The following is a 26,157-nucleotide window of genomic DNA, read 5'->3' as shown; positions in this document are numbered from 1 at the left end:
CAGCAAGATGGTGTCTATTTTTGTATGAAATGGAGGTGAAAGTTGCTTATACTTGTTTTTGTCATTGTTTGTTTTAAAATGTCTTTTCTTGGCAAAACTAACATATTGGCAATGATATGAAGGAACTTATATATTTATTTGAAATGTTGCTACTCCATGAAATCTAAAAGTCTGGGAAGTTTTGCAGTCAACCACTGCCCTGCCAGTTTTCAGTCCCAGATGGGCACTGTTATGAATTCCTCCTTCTTTCCGTTTTCCCTCTTGGCAGAATGTGTCCTATAATTCTTGGCCACAGTCTGTGGAAACCTCTATGGGTGGAATGTTAGCAACCCTAGGCTTTACACTCAGACCTCACAGATTAGGGTGCCACATCTGTCAAACCATTAGCCTCCCTAGATGTTGTTTTTCTTAGTAGAAAAATGAAAAGCTTGGACAAGTTAATTTATGATCCTTTTGTAGCTCTGTTTGTATGTGTCTGCGTATGTTCAGTAGCTTCAAATTCTCTTGGGGAGACAGGGCTTGAGTCTTGAGTTCAGAATCAAGAGGCCTGGTGTGAGGAACTAGGGATCAACAGAAAGTGAAAAAATAGAGAAATCAACTTATTTCCACAAAAAGAACACATTCTGACTCTATGTACACTTTTCAGAAGTTTGTTCTATATTCAAAGTAGCGTGTTTCTCTTTTTATCTATATTAACTCATTTGTGTGTGTGTGTGTGTGTGTGTGTGTACCTGTATCCACATCAATCTTGGTGTTTAAGCCAGCCTGCCTTCCTTCCTTTCTTCCTATCTACCTTTCTACCTACCTATCCTCCTTCCTTCCTTCCTTTCTCTCAGATTTTATGTATATATGTTATATATAAAATATAATATATATAATGTAATATAGTTAGAGACAGAGAGGTAGAGGGGAGACAATGAAAGATTCTTCCTTCTACTGGTTCATTTTTTCAAAAATGGCCACAACCACTGCTCTAGGCCTGGCTGAAGTCAGCAGCCCTGCGCTTCATCCTGATCTCACATGTGGTGCTGGGAATCAAGGCAGCTTAATCAGCTTTGTCTCAGTTCTGACCCCTTAAATTTAATTTCTAAACCACATACACAAATATAGATTCACTTACAAAGTCAATGACATTTAGGAATGCTTCAGGAAAGACATTATTTGTTTCTTGTAGAAGTACCAAGTATTGTCAGTTTATTGTATTCTAAGAACCCTTGCTCAGTTATGTTTCTAATGCCCATATTTTCTACAAATCTGTGCAATCCAGGAGAACAGAGACAAACTGCACAAGTATTTCCCTATTTGTTGCAAGGAGCAGTGCGTCACTGCATCATTTCCTTGCAGTGGCTGCCATGGTGGAAAATTTGTCAATGTTTGTGAAAAGAGTATGTTAATATTATTGAATTTTAAAATAACCTAAACTCTTTCATGACAGATAGCAGGTAGTATCCCAAATCATTCACCCAATAGGTACATAAGGTTGGATTCCTTACTCATAGTTTGATGTCCAAGCTTAAATTTATACACATTTCAAATTTCCTCTAATTTATTATATCATATATTACTGTAGTAATAGAAAAAAAACCACTGAAATTTGGGGCTAACAACTGTGCTCAGAATCCAAGTCTGTCACATAGTTATGTCTCTGAGTGAGTTCTTTAACTTTCATATCTGCATGAAAGTACTGTGGTCCTTTGTGGAGACTCAAATAATTATATGATTCCATAAACATAAACACATATTATCAGCTACAAATGGCTATAACATATGAAGCATTGATATTTACATGCTTTTCATTTGACATATGATACAAATGTGGGGTTAGTGCTATATCCATGAGAAAGTACATTTATTCTGCAACTTAAAAAACTACATGGTCTTTAGGTTCTCTTACTCCTTCCTTATTTCCTTTTTTCTTTTTTTTTTTTTTTTCTTTCCTCCTTCCCTTCTCTCTTTTGACATTGCTGTAAAACCTATGTAGGGTTTTGTTTTTCTCATGTTTTTGTTTCCTCAGTTTAGGGGTAAATGACTACCCCCCACTGATTTGAGCTACTGCGGACCACTTGTCTGAAACATAAAGCCCAAGTCTCATGCAAGATATGTCAAGGTTTTCATGACTTTACTCTGTAACATGAAGAAATTTCACTAAGTTTAGGCAAAAATAAAATTGAAAGATAAATTAATTTTTTGATAAGCTTTTTGAGTTCCACACATATGAATGGGATCTTTAAAAAGTTCATAAAAATGCATTTATGAAAAAAGATTGTGCACAAATTTTTAAAAATTGGACCAAAATCAACTTAGCTTTGAATTCCAATTCACATCAACTTTTAGAAGGTTCTTCATGTTTTCATTCTTATCCCTTGCCATGGTGCTCTGACACATTTACAAAATTTCACCCTTTTGAACACTTTTGAAAAAAATACAAAAATTTTATTTATTCTTTTTTATTTTATTATTTCATAGGCTCGGGGATTTCCCTTCCCCACTCCCAATTCTCCCTCCAGCCCAGTGATTTCCTGTACATTATAATAATAATGCAGTCCTTCATAAATAGTCATATGTCCATCATTCTACTATTTAAGTGCATCGTGATATTGTAGGTTGGACAATAGCAGAGAGTTTAGCATCCTTTTGTCAAAAATATATTTAACAGTGTTACTGGGAACCCATCTTTGATCTGGAAGTAGAGATGCATACCGCTTCATCTCTTCATAGCTGGATGTAATAGTCTGTATTATACATTTACTATGAATGAGAAGCCATTAAACAAATTCAACAACTGGAAGAAAAATATAAAATTTACGACAACATGAAGTTAAACAACATGCTAGTGAATGACCAATAGGTCACTCCATTCTCTTCTGGCCTGTAGAGTTTCCTCTAAGAGATCAAGTGAGTTTGAGTGAAATTTTTCTACATGTTAATTGATTGACTTCAGCAAGTTTCGGTCCTGGGCTCTTGTGCTAGGCTTCCATCACAGTCTCCATGGCCGCAGCACCTGGCTCACCATGTTCCATCCCCTGTGATTCTGTGCTGTTGCCACACCATTGCCTGTGCAGTCTTTCTCCCTCTCCAAGGTTGAGGCGTACCTCAGATTAACGAGATGCCAGCTATCCTAAATAACTGAGTTGTCAGCAGTTTTGCCATACCTGCTGGCCATTAGGTGGGAAGGCCACTTGCAGGATGCCAAGTCAGTACTATTTTCTCTGTGAGACAAGTGCAATGTGTTGAGCTGGAAGTTATTTTTCTCCCAACTCACGGTCTGTGCAGCTAGATGGTGTTCCTCTAGCCTCACAGCTTTTTGCTCAGTACACAATATGGCGCCTGGGGTGGCAATGATGGAGGTCTGGGCATGCTGGCTCTTGTGTCTGGAGGCCACCCAGACCTATTTTGAGTGGAACCTGTAGGATGCCAAGTCAATGCTCTTTTCCTTGTGGGATTGGTACAATGTGTTGGTCTTAGGCCCACCAGGACCCATCTTCGGTAGCAACTGTATGTTGAAAGTCTATGCTGTTTTCCATGTGAGACTAGAGCAATGTGTCAAGCCAGAAATGAGCTTACTCCTAGCAAGGTGCACGAGCAACTTGCTGTTTTCCCTTCAGCCCCACGAAATGGTGCCCAATGTGGCAATAGCTTATTCTAAGTCTTAAAATCCACCCTGTTCCTGTACCTGCCAGCTTAGGCTCTGCCACTTTGCTTCTGTTTGTGGTTGAATCAAGAAAATCAGCAAGATGGGAAGTTCTGTGCTTGCATTCATACGTCTCTAGATGTCCCTCTGCGGTCAGCCTGTTCTCTCCTGTTTTCTAGTATCACAGCCTTGTGGCTTCATCTCCGCTAATGATTCTCCATCTGTTCAAACATGTCCTTACCCTATTCTACCATGTTGTTTCTCCTTGAACACTTCTAATAGGCTAAAATTTCTGCCCTCTTGCTACATCTGGCAAAGACTTACTCATCCTACCCAAACCTGCTTTTCAACTCTCCCAAACATCATTAGTCTCTTATCTGTGAATCTTATATACCAGCTCTTATCTTTATTTTGCAACACACATAATTTGTATTGTAAATTTTATAATTTTTCCTTATAAGCTAGAAATTAATTTTGTCTTCTATTGACTATTAAAATATGTTATAAAGAGAATATGGTAAATATTTGCGGATAAATCAGTTAACATTGCAAATAAAAAGATTTATATTTTGTCACATAGCTCTTGTTTACAAAACTTGAAATATTGCTAGAGTTATTCATATATTTTTGCTTACTTGCTTATTTCCTCATTTTTTATCCTTTTCAAGGAATAAAATTGCTAAATTCTGAACTACACTATATAATGCAGTATAATTGATTTTATTTAATTATAAAATCATTGAAGTAGTAGACTGATAGCTTAACATTTCTTAATCAACTGGACTAACTTGTCAGCAATTTAATTGTTTATAAAATTTAATTTAGATTTTTAGTTAAGATCATCTTCTTAAAATCTCTTAAAGTTTCCTGTTTATTATTAGATATAGTGCAATTAAATAAATTATCATATTATTTGTGTAACAATTTCAAGAAAAAGTATGAAAAGAGGTGGCTAAATTTTTACTTAAAAAGATAGGGAATTGGCCCCAGCGTGGTAGCCCAGTGGCTAAAGGCCTCAACTTCCGTTCACTGAGATCCCATGGGGCGCTGATTCATATCCCTTGCTACTCCACTTCCCTTGCAGCTCCCTTGTGGCCTGGAAAAGCAGTCAATGATGGCCTAAAACCTTGGGACCCTGCACCCACATTGGAGATCCGGAAGAAGTTCTGCTTCTTGGCTTAGGATTAGCTTAGCTCCTGCTGTTGTGGCCACTTGGGGAGTGAATCATCAGACAGCAGATCTTGCCTTGTCTCTGCTTCTCTCTGTAAACTCTGACTTTCCAATAACAAAACTAAATCCTAAAAAAAAGAAGAAAAGGATTTGTGTTTCAACATTTTGAGGGAGTTTAAATCTTATTTTCATGGAATTAAAATAATATTAAAAATAAATTTTAATAACGGGATCTTGCTCTTTCATCAAACTTATTTGTAACAAAATTAAGAAGTGAGACAGAATGGCAACATTGATATTAGTAACAAGTTAATCATGTTGCACAATAATTTATAGTATTCCCATCCACTGAGTTAGATTTGAGTCTGCAGCTAACTATAATTTTAAACATGTCATTTTAGAAAATTGTCTTGGAATGTATTTAAGTAGTTATTTTCAGATAATTTTTAAATGCTTCTTTCAGTTCTATTTTCTCTTAAATCTTCAGTTGCTTAAAGCTAACATCCATATGCAAAGTTGAAGGCCAAATCAGAACTGAAATTTTGTCTTGAACTTGTTTTTCCAGGTTTTATGCATGATTAAAACTAAATTGTAGTTTATGTTTATTTTCCCATTTTCTTTGATGTTGGGGGGGATGCAGAGTGAGAGAGAGTGAGAGAGAGTGAGAGAGGAAAACAGAGAAAGAGTGGTCCTCTATTCGCTGGTTCACTTGACAGAAGCCAGGGTAGCATAAGTCCAGTCTGGAGCCTGGAACTTAATCAGAGATTGCCCAGAGGATGGCAGGTATCCGAGTACTACGTTATCCTGTGCTGCATTCCAGAGCGTGCATAAGGAGAAAGTTACATTGGAAGTAGGAGAGCTGAGGCTTAACCCAGGCACTTCAGTATAGGAAATAAGCATCTAAAGCGTTGTCTTAAGTGTGCTGTCAAATCCGTGGCTCTATCTCAGCTTTTCAGAATGGCTTGACCTCCAGCTCCCAAATGTGCACAGGTGAGTTGGAAAGGAAGAGGGAAAATAATTAAAGAATTCTTATCACTTTTTACCAAGATGGCGCCGAAGGCGAAGAAGGAAGCTCCCGCCCCTCCCAAAGCCGAAGCCAAAGCCAAGGCCCTGAAGGCCAAGAAGGCGGTGCTGAAAGGTGTCCACAGCCACAAGAAGAAGAAGATCCGCACGTCTCCCACTTTCCGGAGACTCAGACGCAGCGCCTGCTCCGGCAGCCCAAATACCCCCGGAAGAGCGCCCCCAGGAGGAATAAGCTTGACCACTACGCCATCATCAAGTTCCCCCTGACCACAGAGTCCGCTATGAAGATGGTGTTCATTGTGGATGTCAAGGCCAACAAGCAGCAGATCAAACAAGCCGTGAAGAAGCTCTGTGACATTGATGTGGCCAAAGTCAATACCCTGATCAGGCCCGATGGAGAAAAGAAGGCGTACGTGCGGTTGGCTCCTGATTATGATGCTCTGGATGTTGCTAACAAAATTGGGATCGTCTAAACTGCATCCAGCTCTCTAATTCTAAATATATGTTTTTCACCATAAAAAAAAAAGAATTCTTATCAAAACTTTCTAAGTTTCCAAACTTCAGATTCTCTCTCTTTGATGTGACTGACCTCTGCTGACAGCTACAGATCCTTCTGTAAAATCTGATCACACAATGGAGTCACTTTGGTTCAGGCCCACATGAGTTTACTAACCTGTTCTTTATGCTTCTTTACAAAATACTTTGCCGGTTTCCTGTTTTTTGGGGTCAGATCACTAGGCTAACAGGCACTGTTAGCAACCCTAGGCTCCAGGAATCAGTACTGTATGATTTATTCACTCATTGTTCCTATGACTGCCTCCTCTGACTGCCTCCTCTGACTTTTCCTGCCCACCCTTTGTCCCCATGGTGGCTCCTGTGGGTGCTATAGCCTACCCATTGTCCATCCATTGTTCCCATGGCAACCTCCTGTGGCTGCCCAAATCACCTGGTTCCCTTGGCTGTGTAAATCCCCTTTTCTTAAACAAACAAATAAAAACAACATCTAAATCTCACCTTGGGGTCACTCTCTGAAGGAAAGGAGAGCTGACCCTAGCCACCTGGGCTATTTACCCGCCTCCTCAATAAACTTTGCTGCTTAGCAGAATTGTCTGGGTTGGTCTGGGCTGTACTTCCTGGGGAGAGGCTCGGGTTGGATGCAACACTTTACAGAGTATGTGTGTACAAACAGGAAATCAAACATTATATATATTACACAATAATTTATAGTATTCTCATCCACTGAGTTAGATTTGAGTCTACATCTAACTATAATTTTAAACTTGTCATTTTAGAAAATTGTCTTGGAATGTATTTACAAAAGGATGCTCTTGTCATAACTCAGATTCCCTATGGAATAGGGACTCTAAAATACCCTCAGGAGCTTTATTGGTAACTGACTTGCAGAACAAGCCCTGTGAGGGTGAGGTAACTGGACTGGGTGGGGGCAGGGAGTCACCATGCTGTACTTGCATCTTCATACACTATGTTGTACAGAGTGCCCCAAGTGGAGGTGGTCCTTAGAGATATCTCAAATGGGCAGAGGGAGCCAGAGCTTTGTCCTCCGTGTTGTCCTATGTTATGAGATATAGGCTGATACTCTAATCAATGTCAAACGCTAATTCTGATTTCCATGATTGACTTTATTCTACCTGTCCACACACAGCAAAATTCTTTTACAGAGATAGGGCGAGACAAGGAGAAATATTTTCCATCCCAAATAACTCTAAATAGTCAAATCTGAGCTGACCTGAAGCCAGAAGCCAGGAACTTCCACAGGGTTTCCCATGCAAGTACAGGGTCCCAAAGTTTGGGTCACCCTCTACTGCTTTCTCAGACTATAAAGCTGGATTGGAGTGGTGGGGCTGGGACACAAACAGATGTCCATTAGGGGATGCACACTTGAAGGTGGAGGATTGGCCAGCTGAGCCAATATGCTGGCCCTTTACATGGTAAAGTTCTTTTTTTGCTTTTTTAAAGATTTACTTATTTTTATTGGAAAGTCAGATTAACAGAGAGGCCCACATGGTAAAGTTCTTAAAGCCCAAGGTAGACCAGTCAGTTCCTTTGACTCTTTGCCATGGCAAACAACAGAGTGATACTGAGCAGAGTAAATTCACATTTGCAGATGGAAAAAAGAGACCACAAACCTGCAAATCCAACTACATTCCTAAAGTGGAGAAAGGGGAAAAATAATGTGTTCTAGAATAAGTTTGGTCCTGCTGACGCTTTGAATTTAACTCAAGAATACCTTATCAACAGAGTGAGTGTGTGAGTTTTGTCTTAAAACTATGTATTAGTGCCTGTGTTGTGGTGCAGTGTATTAAGCAGCACTCTTAACTCTGGTATCTCATACCATAGTGGAATTTCAAGTCCTTATTACTCTCTGATTCAGTTTCCTGCTAATGTGCGTGAAGGCCACAGATGATGGCTGTCAGACTTGGGTTTCTGTAACCTATATGAGAGTCCCTGATAGGGCTGCTGGCTTCAACCTTGCCAAAACATGGTGATACCAGCCACTTGAAGAGTATATTAGTGGATAATGGCTCTCTCACTCTGCTTTTCAAATAAATAATGCCTTAAAAAACATGTATTCATTTCTATAGCCATGTGACTGTGTCTGTTATTTGTTACATTTTTTAATGTCCAAATAAGGAGGAAGGCTTTTTCATTAGTGCATGATTATAATATCATGTCATAGATGGAAATGTGAAAGAACAGAGCCTATTTTTTTTTCAAGAGTTAATCCTGTGTTTGTCATGCTTGGTATTTTAGACATTTGAGCCAAAGCTTGTGAATTCTGAAATTTCACATGTTAAGTCTGGACTTCCTGTAAAAGTTGGAGATCTGCCTTGAACCTGAGTTTTCAGATGGTGCCTTTGCTTTGTCACTGCACTCTGGCTGTGGCCGTGAGACAAACACAACCTCCCTGGAGCCGTGCGCTCCACGCCCTCGCACAGGACTGACTGCTCTCAGGGTTCTACCCATGTACTCAGCCTGCTTGAGTTAAGTTTTTTTTTTTTTCTGCGTGGTTTTACTAGTTAGTTGAGTTGTTTGAGTGGTAGGTTGACTTAGAACTTCTGGAAAAAATGTCAAGATCATTAATAACGATGTGTGAGTTTGTTTCATGTTATTTCCTGGGAATAAATGTTCTCTTTAATTTTTTTGTTTTACTTTCGGCCATGTACTCACTAGTTAAAACAGAAAATTGTTTTCTTATTCTTTTTTTGTGGATTCACATTTCTGTGAAGCAGGGTCAAGATCCCATCTTCAAAATAACTAAGTTAGATAATAGATTGAAGGAAAATGAAATTCAAGTTTGTGTGGTTTCTTTTGTTGTTGTTTCTGAGTGTTTTACCTTATTCTCAATCCTCTTTCCCAAGATACCAACTTCCCTTTTGAATCGACAAGAAACAAAATCTAATTGAACACAACATTCACTGAGTGTCTTAGGGTATATTTCTATCTATAATGATAAAGGGCATGTGACATGATATGTAGGAAGAAGCCCCCAAACATAATTTATTTTATTTTTGGTAATAAGTTGGGAATGGATGCCTGAAAACATGCACTGCCCAGAGTGACTGTCCTATGAGAATGATGTAATGTGATCCTAATAATATTAACTCAGGTATTACGTGAGAACTTGCAGTTGCACTTGACTTATGATACAGGAAAATATCTGATAAAAGATCAGGCAAAAGGTCTTTCTTAACAAAAAACATATGAATTTACTTATTAATAATACTATTGTTCTTAATATATTGCATATAATAACCCTGCAACTTGTATAGCATAGTGGTCCTAAAAAGTCACCTGAATAATTTGTTAAGTAAAATCTCATGTGTTTTCCCCAAAGTCTTATGTGTAGCTTGTATTGTTTTCTGTTAGAATCAAAAGTTTAACTAAATGACAACTTATTAGTTTTCAGACTTTTAGCAATCATAATGAGCTAGTTGGACAATTAAGTTTCTACTTCTGTCTAGGTTCCACTCTCTCACCTAAAACATAATTAGATTATACATAAGGAATGGGTGAGAAAGTCAATAATTGCATTTCTTATCAACAAAGAAAAATTAATTTACTCAGGGTTACGGGAGTTTCCTGGGAAAGGAGGTGATAGTGTGCTAGAATCAGTCCGAGTGCACAGATATTACCATTTGTTGTAGCATTATATATGAAGCCTCTTCCTGTGGTGCTGGCATTCCATTAGGTGCAGATTCATTTATGGGTGCTCCACTTCTGATCCAGCTACTTGCTAATGACTCTGGAAAAGAAGCTAAGGCTGATCCCCGTTATGGGTCAGTGTTATCCATGGCAGGGTGGGGTAAGGCTAGGGACCTGGTTGAAGCTGTTGCAGCCATCTGGGGCAGATAGGCAAGTGGAAGATCTCTCACTCTATCCCTGTCTCGGACACTCCATAACTCTGATTTTCAAAAAAATAAATACAGCTTTTAAGAAAAGGCAAATTAGATTGCCTAGGATGGGGAAGAATGTCAAATATGGGACTTGCCATAATATTTTTGAGCGAAAAATCCATCAAGAGCAATTTTTGGAAAGTTTTCATGTTGAAAACCTGGGACTATCTGATAATGAGAACAGTCTAATACAGTTAAAAGCATGGCTTCCATTGTCTGCTAACCTGGGTTTAAATTCAAGATCCTTATTTACTATTCATGTCATCTTGCCCATGTTACATAGTCTCACATTTCTTCAAATTCTTCTTGTACAGATACAGCAACATCTATGTCATCGTTAAATATTATCTTGCTTCATAGCTGTTGAACATTCAGGAATACATGGCATAGAGCCAACATGCTTGCATTTGCCAGCTCTTAACTTCAACTCAACTTGTCTCATTAATTCATCATCTGAACTCTTCCGTGATTCAAGCCATTCCACCACACAGCTAACCCAAATTCTGTATTTACTGTATCACTTGGAAGTTTACTGCTTTGAAAAACTTAGCTTTGTGCCTAGTGTAAATAAAACAAGCAAATGTGAAGATAAGTTTAGGAAGAATTGATGGTGTCCAGAGGGAAGGCCAGGGTCACAGGAGGATAGCAAGTGCTGTTTCTGGAACAAAGTCAGTCTCTGTCTGCAGGGGATGTCCCTCTGGAATTTTATAGGCACCAAAAAATTTTCATGTGACTTTGAAAGTGTGATTTTATAAAATATGTGAAAAATGTTAATGCAATGGGAAAAAAGGTCATTTAAAACAATGTAGTAATGAATATTTACAAACTTGAGTGTGTGTGTGTTCAGTGTACGCACACATTTATAATTCATCTGTGTGCATAAAATGAATACATAATTTGTCTCTTAAATTCAGATGGCAAAACATGTTGACTATAGCCTCCTTTGCTGTAAAATACAATGCACAAAGTTTTTCCCACAAATTTATCCCTTTAAAATTATAAAAATTCTGCCCAACATATTGTTAACTTGGATTACACGAGTTCTTAATATAAATAGAAACTATAATTATTTCTAAAATGCTTGTACCCATAATGACATCTAAAAACTTTTCCTTTTATAATTCTGCTTCTGAGGATTTCCCACAAAAAAATAAGAAACTCATTACTTAGATTAACCACACACCACAACATCTACTGCATTTTTCTTTCATCTAATGACTAGTTTTGGGATCTTTTGACATAGCACTGTCAAAATATTATAATGGAGTCTTTTTCTTTCCTTTTTATTTTTTTATTTTGTGATTTACAATAATATGTCCAGAGTCAGGAGTAGATTTACTGGCAAGAACATCTGGGTTTTGTGTCCTCTGAACTTGTAGTTCCCTGAGCAGAGATTCACTCTGAGCATTTGAAATATAAAGATGTACCAGAAGTGGAAAAATATATTTGTAAGTTTTCTTAACTTCAACACAGTCACACTGCACTTGGCTGGTGAGAGAAACTAACTTCCTTCCTTCCTTCCTTCCTTCCTCCCATCTTTCCTTCCTTCTTTCTTTCACTGTGCACAGAATAACTACATTCCCAGAGATGGTTTTCATTTAACATTGCTTTTTAGGACATTATCTAACACGTGTGTCAAAGGCTGAGACAGCACAATGTGATGTATTTTTAATGTAAAATGAAAGATTTTAGGTAAAAGGATTAAAGAATATTTGAAGTAACTTATATAGTCTGGATTCCATATGTTTCTTGGCTAAAATACTTAGAAGGATATTTTTAAAGTATTTTTTTCATGTGTGTATAATCTGCATTTGAAGTGATTTTTAAAAACTTTTGGTTATCAGTCTAACATTTATTTTAATATGAATATAATTTGTCTATTAAAGAAATAGGTTTAGAAAATTATCATCTTACTCTTTTTACCAGGATAAATATAAAAAAATGACTAATTGTTTATATACCTAAGAATATTAGGTTCTTCTGATCATTAAAATAATCTTCCTCAGGAAAATTAAATTTTTCATTTTTATATTAGTGATGTAACATTGATGCTGAAGAGGTTATTGAATATATTTTGTAAATTTTTGATAAAATGTAACATTTTATAGCATTGATATAAAATACAAGTAATCTTCTAATTTCCACGCCAGCTGTTCAAAAATGTAGTAGTCATCAGGAGCCAGTGCATTAGACGTTTTGTTTGTTGTGAATTTGAGTCAGAAAAGACAGAACAGAAAGCCCTGGTTTTGCACTTCACCAATTCTGGGTAAACCATGCTTCTTAAAATATCACATTGTTATGTTTTGTTGACCTTAAGAAAGAAGGACTTTCATAAATAACTCTAACATGATGAGCGTCTATACATGATGAAAGAACATTAAAGAAATTAGTGGGCATGCATAGCTTTAACAACCAAAATGTTTCTGTGATTGTTTCATTTTTTTCTGAACTGGTTTAAAAATGTGTATGAATTGAGAATGAATTATTTGGGGCAATGTTTTTTATCTTTGTCATGTTAGAAAGAGTATCAGAGAGATCTTTACTTGCAGTATTTCAATGCTTGTTGCTCCAGTAATGCACCAGAGAGAAACATAACTATAAAAATGTCAAAACAACTTTTGATACTTCAATTAAGTGTGTGAAAGAAAGATGAGTCCTTCCCAAAAAGACTCAACCTACCCATGATTTATTTTAAGTAACTCAGTTTTTACTGAAGATTGAGTTAAGCATTCACGGCTAAATTTGGCATCATAGGTATGGGAAGAAAAAGACCCTGAGTTGAAAGAACAAATGAGGGCATGTTTAAGCAAATTAAAACTCAGAAACAGCTTAAGCAGTATTTTGTATATGGGAGTTTTTACTTGACTATAAATATTTATATAATATCATATATTACAGGTTTTTAAAAGTCAGTTTTTAAGATCAGTATAGTTTGCAGATGCATTTTTTGAAGATTTATTTATTTTTATTGGAAAGGCCGATTTACAGAGAGAAGGAGATATAGAAAGAGCTTTTATCTGCTGGTTCACTTCCCAAGTGAATGCAATGGCCGGAGCTGAGCTGATCCAAAGTTGTGAGCCTGGAGCCTCTTCCGGGTCTTCCATGCAGGTGCAGGGTCGCAAGATGCTGGACCATCCTCTCCTGCTTTCCAGGTCACAGGCAGGGAGCAGGATGGGAAGTGGAGCTGCTGAGTTATGAACCGGTGTCCAGCGCATGCAAGACAAGGAATTTATCCGCTAGGCTACAGCATCAAGCCCTGTAATTGCAACTCTACGAACATAATAATGTTCTCTTCTGCCTTTCCTGCTCTCATCCTCATCCTTGCAACTTTTCAGCCTCCTGATTTATTTCGCTCCCTTTATTTTCCTTTTCCCCCTTTCCCTCCATCCATGCCTTTCCTCCTTCCTTCATTCCTTCCTTCTCTTTCTTTAGTTTTTGAGAAATTTTATTTAAAATTTGCATTATAGTAAAAAGGCCTGATTTTTACCACAGAAAAAGTTTAACAGACAAAAAAAAGCAAAAAAGATTTTAGTTTAGTGGGAAAATAGGCAATGGATAAAACAATGTTTGAATGGAAATAAAACAATTTCACCCATATGCAGTGAATTTTAAAGCAATTTAACAAAACAAAAGTGGTATAACATTCTTCCTATGGTTTGACAAGTGTATAGAGCAAAATGTAATAAAGCTGTAACTGTAACAATGCTTATACACAAGGAATTCTTTTTTCTGTTTTGTTTTTTCTAATTTTTAAAAGTAGCTTTTATGTGTAAGGGAGAAAATGCAGTATTTGTTTTTCTGCATCCAGTTGAGTGAAGATTCATATAGAGTATATATATATATATATATATATATATATACACACATGCATGAATGTATACATTATATATGTTAATATATAGAGACTCAAAGTGAATAACATCACTGTCAATAGAGATTTTTTGAAAATTTCTATGTCTTGGTAAAGGATGAGCTATATGTTAGTGATTACTGCTTCTCAGAAACCTTGAATTATTTGTTCAGCTGTGTGCTAATTGGTATTCAATACTTTTACTATTATTCTTTTTGTTGTTTATTGCATGTTTCTGTGACAGAAGGAGTTCAGGATGTAAAAATAATAGAACTAACTCATGGTACAAAACAGGCTGCATGAATGGTCCAGGGGAAATAGGCCCAAGGAAGAACACACCAGGGCATGTGACTGGAAGAAACAAGAGGACAACAGGTGAAATGACACCATCATTCTGACAAGCTAGATGCTAGTGTCATGTATGAATAACTCACAAATAGAATGGTTACAGTGCAGCTATAAGAGATTTGGAGTGGGCCAAAAGTTTTGACTGTTTTCTCTATTTGGAAAATCAGGAAGAATATTAAAATATGGTCATGCACAGAAGGTATAGTTGCCATAAAACATGAGCAGGATAGTAAGTTTTAAGGTTCTTGGGATTGTATGAAAGTAATTATAAACGTTATAATCCAAAGATGATTGTTTAAAAAGCTGTCACAGTTTTTTTAGACTGTGAAGTACTAAAGCATGTGCAGGAAGAATACCTAACATTTTCTGCCTAAAGACTTGTATATCTCCAATACATCAGTTTACTTATGACTACTGTTAATCAACAGAAAAATTGTTTACATGACAGGCCTCCCAGATCCACAGAAGCAACCTTCCTGCCTTATAAATATATGAGTCTGAGTTGTCCAAGGCATAGACTGATACTAAGACATAGATGTATTTGTGAGCATACATATGTAAAGAATAAAAGAGAAGTGGGCCTGGTGCAGTAGCCTGGCATCTAAGGTCCTTGCCTCATGCGCTGGGACCCACATGGGGGCCAGTTCTCATCCTGGATGCCCAGCTTCCCATCCAGCTCTCTGCCTGTGGCTTGGGAGGGCAATCGAGGATGACCTGGGGCCTTTGGACCCTGCACCCACGTGGGAGACACAGAGGAGGCTTCGGGCTCTTGACTTCAGATTGGCACAGTCTGGCCGTTTAGGCAACTTGGGAGGTGAGACAACGGACAGAGAATCTTCCTCTCTGTCTCTCCTCCTCTCCATATATCTGACTTCCCAATGAAAATTGAATAACTTTTTAAAAAAAGAATAAAGGAGAAGGAACAAGGGAAAGCAAATGGAACCCTGAACTCTCACAGTGTATCTTGCACCTTTAGGGAGAGAGAGGAAAAGGAGAAGCAATGGGGGAAACAGCCTGTCTAGGATGAGGCTCAGAAAAGTTCAACTGGGGTGGCGGAATGCCCTGAAGTAAATGTTCTCCATGGAAAAAGTAGTGCCTTCGGCAGACACAGCTTGCCCTCTGCCATGCCAGGAAGGACAAGGGTCTGCTGGTTAAGCAGTTACCCGCTGAGAATGAGCCGGTGATTATAGGTGACACTTAGCTGGAGATCATCAGCTGGCAATGCAGGTGGAGCATGTGCCAGCTGAGACAAGTTTCAGCGCTATTTCCCATGGCTCCCCACTGTTAAGAACACAGCTGCCTTCAAACATCTGTTGGCAGAGCCTACCTGATCCCTGAGCAAACTGAATGCTATTTGCAGCCTGAGCAGCACGGCTGGAGAATTATGGTTCCCTTTAACTAGGAAATATTGGCTTACTGATCTTTTGAAGAAGCGTTAGTTGATCATCTACTATGTCTCTGGTCTTGAGGATAAAACAGTGGAAAATAAATGAGAGTAAACAATGGGAGGATCATATATTTGATGTTTACTGACCTCATTCCCACCCTTGATGTCATTATTCCACAGGTTCAACTCCCTTTTAACTTTTGAATAGTTTGTATACTGTTGTATTCACTTCTTTCCCATTCCTTAATATATAGTGCGTCTGCTTATTCTGCCCTTCATATCTTTCAAATTCATTTATATTTTTATGTCTCACTATTGGTGAATTTATCAGATAAAGTTTTCAACACTAATTTATTTTGTGTATCTATTACTCATGCTTTTTTTTTTACATCATTCACTGCGTTTCTCATCTCACTGTTTTCTTTTTCCCCCAAGAAGTTCCATTCTTTCTCATAGCACGCTGTTGTTTCATTTAGGCTTCTATTTTTTACTTGCCTTCATTAATATTTGCATACTCTTTCCATTTATATCATTTGCCTCCATTTCTACACTACGTTGTGTGACGTATGGCTCTTTTATAATTGTGAATTTATTTTTGATAGATTGGCTTACTTCTCCCCATTCCAAATCCTGGGATGTTTAAGGGTAAGGAAGAGGCAGTTTCACATATTGAGGTTAGTTTTATCTTAATTTCTTGGTGTGTGACCCTTGTAATTTGAGCACTACAAATACAAACTTCACATCCCTGTTTGTGTTGAGGTTCAGAAAATCATATGGTAAAGAAAGGCCTCACAAGCGAAGCTCCCTGACCTCCTCATGTCCCATCTCGCCCTACTTTCTCCCCGAAGTCAGCCACCAGATCCTCTTTTCTCCCAAATATTTTTCTAGTTTATTCCTCAAATTTCTTTGTGAGGTTTGATCTGCCTGGTTTGATTATAAGTCATGAGACGCTCAATCCAGAAAGTGTTCTGAGAGGTAAATTATTGTGTACAGAGGTCATGAAGAGTTTGGCTGACAGAACTTTCTGAATTTCTCCTGCTTGGAGTACTGATGTTAGACCATTTTATTCAAACAAGTGTCTGCATGACTTTCTGCACTTCCATGAGTTTACAGACATGAAAAAATACTTCATTCTGAATCTTGAAATTTTCAGCTAGAATATCCTGATGGATAAAAACAAAACAAAACAAAACAAAACAAAATGAAACAACCATCGAGAACCATTTGCATTCATTACTCTTGCTAAGCAGGGTTGTTTATGCCGGACAGGCAAGAGGTCACCTACTTTTCATCCTTACATATTAGGTAGCCTTGGATTTTAATTTGTTTTCAAAGGAGATATCTGTCCCCATACAGAGCTCTGGGCATAGGTCACTATCTATTTCTCTGTGCTGTTAGATTTTTCTCCGGAGTGTATTGTGTGTGCAAGTCAAGGTGTTAGTTTACAGTTTTGTGCTTCATTTTACCCTCATTCAGACCCAGAACTAACTACCTAACTGCCTCTCTCTCTCTTTGTCTCTTTGTCTCTACAAGGCAATTAAAACACTGATGGGCCAGGTGTTGTCACAGATGTTAAGGCACTGCATGGAACACACACATCTTTATGTCAGAATGTCTGGTTCAGACCCCAGCTCGTCTACTTTCCATCCAGCTTCCTGCTAAAGCACTTACTTGAAGGCATCCATAGCTCAAGTCCCTGTCACCCACGTGCAGAACCTGGCTGAACTTCTAGGTTTCTGGCTTCATTCTGATTCACTCTTGACCATTCCCTACATTTGGAGGAAGAATTAGAAGAAGAACGAGCTCTTTCTGCTTCTCAAAGTAAAAACACGCATGGAAATTAAAATTTAAAAATGACTGCTACTTACAAGCAATTATAAATAACAGCATCCTTGCCTCACAGACTTGATGACGATGGTGTATCACTCTAGCAATAATTTCATTCTTTTATTATCTGTACTGATTTTTTCCTTCCTCATGTAATATGTCTAATATGTCCCCTTAATTATGCTACTTTTTTGTCTTCATATTGTAGGGAGATCCTCTCAGTCATCTTTGATGCGGTATAATTGCTGCTATTTCACACTTTTCTTAGGACATGATAACCTTTTAAAAGCAAATGTGCTCTAAATCTGAGGATCTTTTGAAAAATGTTGAGTTTCCTCCAAGATTATTTGAAATTATGTTTTTTTATCATACTTTCAGAAACCTCTTGAAGCAATTAACTTTAAAAATTGCATGCAGTTCTAGAAGAGAGAATTCTACCTAATATTTTTGAAAGAAGCATATGGACACGAAACCCTGTTAAAAGTTGATTGTGACTTCAGATTCTATCCTACTTGACAGATTTTAAAATATTTTCCATATTGCAGAAAAATGTTATTTGGATGCCCAAATAGTATAAAGGAATTTAGCAGTACAATTTTAGTATCGGGGAAGAAGTAAATGGTTGTAAACCACACACTGGTTTTATTTAAATGAGGAAGTTAGAGTATGAGCTCTGGGAAACTCATCTGTTATCACCTCTAGCCCCTTCATGCACTGGTTACATGAGTTTGGTATACATACTTGTCAGTACAGATTGAACAGTAAGTAACAAATCTGTCAGAGAGTTTTCACTTTCAACGTGTTAATGCTCACATAGCTAAGGTTTTTAAAACAACCCATGACATACAATATGTAACTTTTAAGTGTTAGTTAATGTTATAATTATAATATATGTAGCTATTATTCATCAAGTATCCCATGATATTCCATGGAAAACAAATAGAATAGAAAGGAGGCATATCACAAGATATTCAAAGTTTAATGATTGCTGAAAAATAATTATCATCATCTACCACCAAATCTATAACAGAAATCTTTCTATATAGAAAGTAGCTCAAATTTTATAGCATTTTATTTAAAAACTCATTGAAATGTGTCTATCCAATTTCACCATGCAATGGTACAAACTTCATTTAACAGCACAAACATGGTATTTGAGAATCATTGTTTTAAACACAATGTAGTGGAAGGCTGGAGAAATTATATTTCAATGGTGTCATTCAGTAGTTTCAGAATACTAATGTACTTATAAGGAAGAACAATAAAAAATCACAGCTAAATAAGGAAAATACATTAATCTGCAAAGATCATTTAATGGTATCTAGTTTAGAGAAACAAATTGTTCAATTATGGTATAGGAAATGACTTTATTTAAGTCTAAAGAATAATTGACATGTTATTCTTTTTTAAAAATCCAGTGAGATGCCACAAAAGGAATTAAAATTAACATGAAAAAATTGTTCAGTTCTGATTCACTGAAATATGTTAACTCTGCACTTCACAGCCAATAAAACAAGGAAGGAAATTGAGGGTTCATATGAGCCATGTAGGAATGACTAAGACATTAGAAAATAAAATGAACATGTTAAATAATGAACATTTATTTTTAGCCTGGAAAGAATATGCTGAAGAGCAATTTAGAAGATATTTTCAGCTATGAACACAGACTATTAGGGGCATATTATGGCACAGCATGCTAAGCTCCTATTGAGACACGTCATCCTATATTGGAGTCCTAGATTCCTATCCTATCCCTGCTTCTGATCCAGCTTCCTACTGATGTTCACCCTAAGAGTCACCAGATGCTTTTGCAAATACTTAGGTGTGTCTGCTCTCTACATGTGAGACCTAGATGTAATTCCTGGCTCCTGGTTTAAGGCAATGTCTTCCATCTGCTATTTATTTAGGGCATGAACTAGCAGATGGAAGACACTTCTCTGTCTCTTTTCCTGTCTCTTTATTTGTCATCGCCCTTTAAATTAAAAAATAAAATAAAATAAGATGAGCAAATATATTAGACTTGGGTAAATGGCAGACAATTAAAAATCTATATATATATACACATACTAAATAGTGTATTGAGATTTATAATTTTAATGGGGATTCTATGTTGCCTGGAACTCAACCTTTGTATGTTCTGAGCTGTCCATCCCATTCACCCACATGTGGATTAGATCAGGTATTGTATGTCTTCTGGGTGATATACACCAGAATGTTGGAACATCATAGTGATAAAAGAACTAAAAATGTTGATGATAGCATGATAGCCTAGTGACTAAACCCTTGCCTTGCATCTGCTTGGATTCCATTTGGACTCTAGTTTCTGTCCTGACTGCTCTGCTTCCTATCCAGCTTCCTGTCTGTGGCCTGATAAAGCACTAGAGGATGGCCCAAAGCCTTTGGGACCCTGCACCCACATGGGAGACTTGTGAGGGGGACCCGTGAGAGGCTCCTGTCTCCTGGTTTCAGACTGGCTAACCACGGCTGACGTGGTCACTGCCTTTCCAATTAAAACAAAAAATGTGGTGGAAGTAGTTGCTTCCTACTTTCATGGCATTTCCACTTATCTATTAGGGCCATGAGAAAATAGAAAACTGCAATAACAAAATGCAATGTAAAAACAATTGCTATGTAAATGAGACTGGAGTGTGATAAGAACCTTCCCGCTGAAGTATTTTGGGCAGGTCTCTGGAGAACATTTTGCATCCTGAAATGACATGAACATGGGTAGGAAAAAGTGACAGAGCTGAGTAGATATTGATGGGAAAGACATGTTCAGGAACAACAGATAATGTTAACCTGTTCACAGCACAGACTGCAAGAGAAAGCAAGACTTTTTTGGCTGTTTATTCTTTTTTCAAAAAATATTCATGTGAGAACAGATATCATATAATTCACAGGTATACTTCTCAGAAGATAACCATATTTCCCTCCCTTGCGCTTTCTATTCCTCAATCCATCTTGTTCCTTCCTTTCAATTTTTCTTTAATTTTGAAAAAGAAAACATAATTTCAGTTAATTCTATAATCACATGAGTAATATACCACTTTTCGTAAGATTTCAAAGCAAAATAAACAAGTAAATACATAGGCAGAAATTTCATAGGTGTGGAAAGAATAAGGGCTAAAAATAGTTAAATCACATTTTACATTTTTGTTTCAATGAATGTTTTTGGATTCTATAATAAGCATTCCAAAAAAATGCTTCATTTTTTCTGACATGTGGTAGTTAATATGGAATATAAATTTAGAAAGATAGTTTGGAGCTAGATTACATGTTGTCAAAATCTTAACAATTTAAATCTGGGAGAGCAGTTTATGCTTTATTTATACTTAGAATATTATTTAGGAATTCAATTAGAAGAGCAATGCATTGTATGCAAACAATGATAAAAGTTGACTAGAAACCTCTTAATACTTGATATGAGCATCTGCATAGTGAAATATACTTATACATTTATAAGCAAGTGAGTGCAATATACATGTGCTTCTGCATCTTGCTTTTCTCATGTAATATGTTTTGGAAAGCACGCAATATAAACACACCATAGCTCTATATCGTTATTTTAACTTACTTGAAGAGTCTCTTATTGATGGTCATTCAATGACCTCTTTATGTCTTTTATGGATATAATTAAAAAAATTTCCTTGTTGTTGAGAAGTCCGAGTTGATTATGTATTTAATATGATAACAATTTGTGTGCTGTGAATTGCATGAAGAGTTAGGTAGGGCAGAGATGATGCCTACTAAATGTACAAAATGGATTGATGAGATTAGCCAGTTAATTCTTTTCACCAGTAAGGCATTCAACAGCCCATGAGATATTTATTAAAAATGTCATGTAAATCCTCTTATTTTTGTATCATAGTGTCAAATAGCAGTAAAATAAACATGTTAAGATCCTTAATCTACTGCTATGTTTCACTGTAAAATTTACCTTTGTTAAAATTTGCTTCTGTTCAAATTTGTTGAGATCGCATGTAAAAGTATCCTAATATTACTTTGGCTGGTATTTTCTAATTACTGTATAATATTTTGGGAATGTAAATTTTATTTGAATGTCAACTACAGTTAAGCATGTGCCGTTTGTTTTTCTTGCTCAGGTTTTGTAATTTGATTGAATGTTTTTATTATAGTTTAATAAATGTTTGCTAAAAAAAAATAAAAAAAAATAAAAAGCAACTGTGAAACTATTTTTTCTTGCTATATCACTTATCGTTTTCCCAATCATATCTTTGCCCCACAAAGGAACTACTCAGGGAACTACTGTGCATTGACTGTATGCTAGTTGCCAACATCATTGTTATGCACTAATTTCTCATTATCTACCAATGGACTGAGCAGTGATGGAGGTACAACAATGACACGACTATGAAGACACTGCCCATTTGTTGTTCAACAGCTCCATAACAACTGTTTTCATTTTCTTCTGTTGAGAATTACAAAGTGCAAATAATCTGACCATACTCATCTGTGCTGCAAGCATCAAGGCCTAGGTGTCAGAGCATGGTCTGGTTTAAAATATCTACAATGTCATGATAGACTTAAATAGTAAAACGATGCACTTGTGACTATTGGTGAAGTGCTATATTACTGTAATAATACAGGGGAAACCAGTGGGAGGGTAAGTGGGGGATGTGCAAAGAGAAATCCCTGATCCTTCAGAACTGTATCACGACAAATTTAAGAAACAGCATATGCACAGCGACAGAAAGTTATCTCCATTTTAGTATTACATAAAAAGAATTACAAGTTGTTCTAAAGCAAATAACAAACATGGCAACTACGTGAAAGAGGATTCCCTGTAAGGCGAGATCCTGGCGTCTGTCATTTGCTGTTCTTTCGCTGCAGAAATAGAAATGGTGTTTCACACATGAACTCATTGTGATTGCTTTTTTGTCTCTGGAAACCCTGTTTGCCTAACTTTAATAATTGCAACCAAAGACAGAAATGTTCTCCCTTCCCCTTGACCCACCAAGACACAATGCTTGTGCATTGTTACTGTTGTTTCACAACAGATTAGACTTCATCTGTGGGGAAGGCAATGAATGTCAGTAAATCCTGTTACAGATTCATCATAGTGTAAACATCATAAAGGCGGTTTCATTTTTGGTTAGTGAATGAAAGCGTAAAGATTCTGAATGTACTTCATGAAACTTCATAGTTAATGGGGCTTAAATTACTAGTAAAGTGCTTCTATAAAATTTTAAGATATAGGGCCCGGCGGCGTGGCCTAGCGGCGAAAGTCCTCGCCTTGAACGCCCCGGGATCCCATATGGGCGCCGGTTCTAATCCCAGCAGCTCCACTTCCCATCCAGCTCCCTGCTTGTGGCCTGGGAAAGCAGTCGAGGACGGGCCAAAGCTTTGGGACCCTGCACCCGCTTGGGAGACCTGGAAGAGGTTCCAGGTTCCCGGCATTGGATTGGAGCGCAGCGGCCCGTTGCGGCTCACTTGGGGAGTGAAACATCGGATGGAAGATCTTCCTCTCTGTCTCTCCTCTGTGTATATCTGGCTTTCCAATAATAATAAAAAAATCTTTTAAAAAAATTTTTAAGATATAAATTTTGTAACTGATTGGGTTTAAAAATCACAATGCAGAGTGTGAAGTCAGACTGGCATGAAGAGATAAATGATAAATTAATAGAATTCTGGATGCCATAAAGGAGATATTTTTATTTTGGTCTTAAGATAACATTGAAACAAAAACAACAGCACTGACATCGATTCCCTATCATCCAAAGCATAATGGAGACAAAATATGGTGATAACAAAGATTTTTCTTACTTATAGTGCTAATTATTAAAAGACTGGAATCCACTGGTATCCATGAGGTCAGTTGCCCTGAGCTTTCGAAGTTTGATGGAGGAAGCCTCCCTATATTCCAAGCAGTGTAACAACTGACCACCCTTTGCATTCTTGAATCCTTAAGATTTAAAAAGCTCCTTTTGGTCATTACATTTAAAGCTGAGTTGCATTCAGTTTATTAGATCACCAATTTGATTTACAATGGTGATTTTGCAGGTTGGAATAAAGGTCTGGAAAACAACCAGTGAACATTTTGGTCAATATAAAAACTAACTTAGCTGCTAATTATTATGGCAGCGCAGAGAAACAGCTAGGCATGCTGAGGGACATCAAATGATCTAGTGCAGTTGTGATTGTGATAGATTTGATGTAAATGGGATTTGAAAACCGTGAAATATGCGGCTATGTACACAGACATGTAAACAGACACTTGTTAACAAGCTTATGGTGCAGGTTTTGATCACTCTCTCCTACAGTGGAAACGACTGAAAGAATGATACAGAAAATTCACAGTAAAATGTGAAATAACGAACACTCAACTTTAGACAAACATGAATGTAAATCAGGACTTAATCATCATATGTTTTATCACCTTGAAAAAGTTGTAAAACGTAGATTTAATTTTGTCTTAGAAGGTAGGTAGAGGGCCCGGTGCAGTAGCATGGTGGCTAAAGTCCTTGCCTTCCATGTGCCGGGATCTCATATGGGCACTGGTTTGTGTCCCGGGTGCTCTATTTCGCATCCAGCTCCCTGCTGGAGGATGGCCCCAAGCCTTGGGACCCCTGTACCCATGTGGGAAACCCAAAGAAGCTCCCTGATTCCTGGCTTTGGATTGGCTCAACTCTGGCCATTGTGACCTCTTGGAAAGTGAACCAACAGATGGAAGATCTTTCTATCTCTCCTTCTCTCTGTAAATCTGCCTTTCCAAGAAAAACTCAAAAATAAATCTTTAAAAAAATAAGTAGTAAGTGTTTATTAGGTCTTGAAATAACTAATATATATATATGTGTGTGTGTGTGTGTGTAAAATATGTACAAGGTAAAATTTTAAAAACTGGATTAAAAATTAGTTCATTTGCTGCAAGACTTTTACAATCCGTGCATAGCTATTTCATAGCACATGTTTTATGTGAACCTTCTGAACACCCTTTGCAAGCATGGATTTTAATTTTCACTTGCTCCAAAATAAAACTCTTTCAGGTAAATTTAACACAAAATATGACGTAGCCTTCTACATATTGTACATACATATGCTTGAGACCATCCATAGCATCTTGTTTATTCATATACACTGTGTAGTAATAATGGCTTATAAAGTAAGGTAGAAATGTTACGCATTATTACTGCAGGTGTTAAACTTTAGAAGATGTTGCATATCAGACAATGGTTAGAGAACATTGGTAGCTATGTTTTTGCTCCTATGTTGGTAATTCTCAAGGAATAACTCGGGCTTCTGAGGAACTCTAAAATACTCTCAGGGAACCTTTAGAATTGAAATACTTCTACTAATAACACTTTTATTATTTTCTTTTTCTCTTTCCAGTGATATTTGCACTCTGAAGTCTTACCAGTCTTTGGTTATATGTCTGAAAATGTAGTGGCCCACTGTGTAAGAAGTCATTCTTCATGTAGTTCAAGGGCAATACACTTGTATACATACATCACAAATTTTTTCATCCTAGGAAAAACAGTCAATACATTTATTACTTGCATTACTCTGCTCATGATTGTTGCATGTCTTTTCAATATTTTGTGACACATGGCAAATGACCAATGTGTCACTGAAGAAATAAAAAACTTTCTTGAAGCAAATGATACATCTGTGTGACTTATGAGTTACTGAGGAAATTAATAAGAAAAGAAAACCTTTTTTGAATGAATGAAAATAAAACCAAAAAAAACCAAATCTTCTAAGATATAGCAAAAACAGTATTGAAAGGGCTATATTATATTTTGCAGTAAATTACCTTCTATCAGAGAGAACATACAATATTTGTCCTTTTGGGATTGATTTATTTAACTGAGCATAATGGTCTCAAGTTGGGACCATTTGGTTGCAAATACATTGTAGAATTCCATTCTTTTTAATTACTGAGTAGTATTCCACCCCTCTTTTGACTGTCATATGTGGAAGTGTTGTCCTATATTTACAGCAGCACAATCTACAAAAGTAAAGTAGCCTTTTTCACGTAGATACCCACTTGAAAATATTAAGGAAAGGAGTCAGCCATAGGAGAAAGAACTTAGAGTATTTTTCATTAATAAAGCTTTAGCTTTCTAGAATTGGCGGTTGGGAGAATGTGCATATGAAACAATGAGCTTGACAGATTCTGAATACTTAATATAGTTGCAGTAAAATCATGAAGGTGATATTAGTAACTATAATCTATTTTTTTGGTATTTTGTAATTAAATTTCTCAGCATATTCGGTGAACAAATATTTTCTAAAAAGTCAATTCATAATGTTTTGAAGTCATACATGATTCAAAATCCTTTACAAATGCAGCATAAATTAGATATTCAGCATGAAGAAGAATGAGAGGTTTACTGACATTAAGACCTCACATGGCAACTAACTTGAAAGTACTACTTGTTAACATCTGATGCATATCATAGAAAAACATCCACAGCCAGTGAATGTTGTGTTAAAATCTATTTCATTTCCCAATACTTGTAGAGGCATGTTTTCTTCATAGCCTTCA

The 26,157-nt window shown here is 36.9% G+C and overlaps 1 pseudogene; it reads left to right on the top strand.

Moving 5' to 3' along the window:
* Positions 1 to 5,840: 5,840 nt before the first annotated feature.
* On the top strand, positions 5,841 to 6,309 carry LOC101520181 (large ribosomal subunit protein uL23-like; annotated as a pseudogene).
* The last annotated feature ends 19,848 nt before the right edge of the window (positions 6,310 to 26,157 follow it).

This window comes from Ochotona princeps, chromosome 9, assembly GCF_030435755.1.
Source record: "Ochotona princeps isolate mOchPri1 chromosome 9, mOchPri1.hap1, whole genome shotgun sequence".
Taxonomy (NCBI): Eukaryota; Metazoa; Chordata; class Mammalia; order Lagomorpha; family Ochotonidae; genus Ochotona; species Ochotona princeps.
Note: the sequence above shows the minus strand (reverse complement) of the source record. Positions and strands in the feature narration are given on the sequence as shown.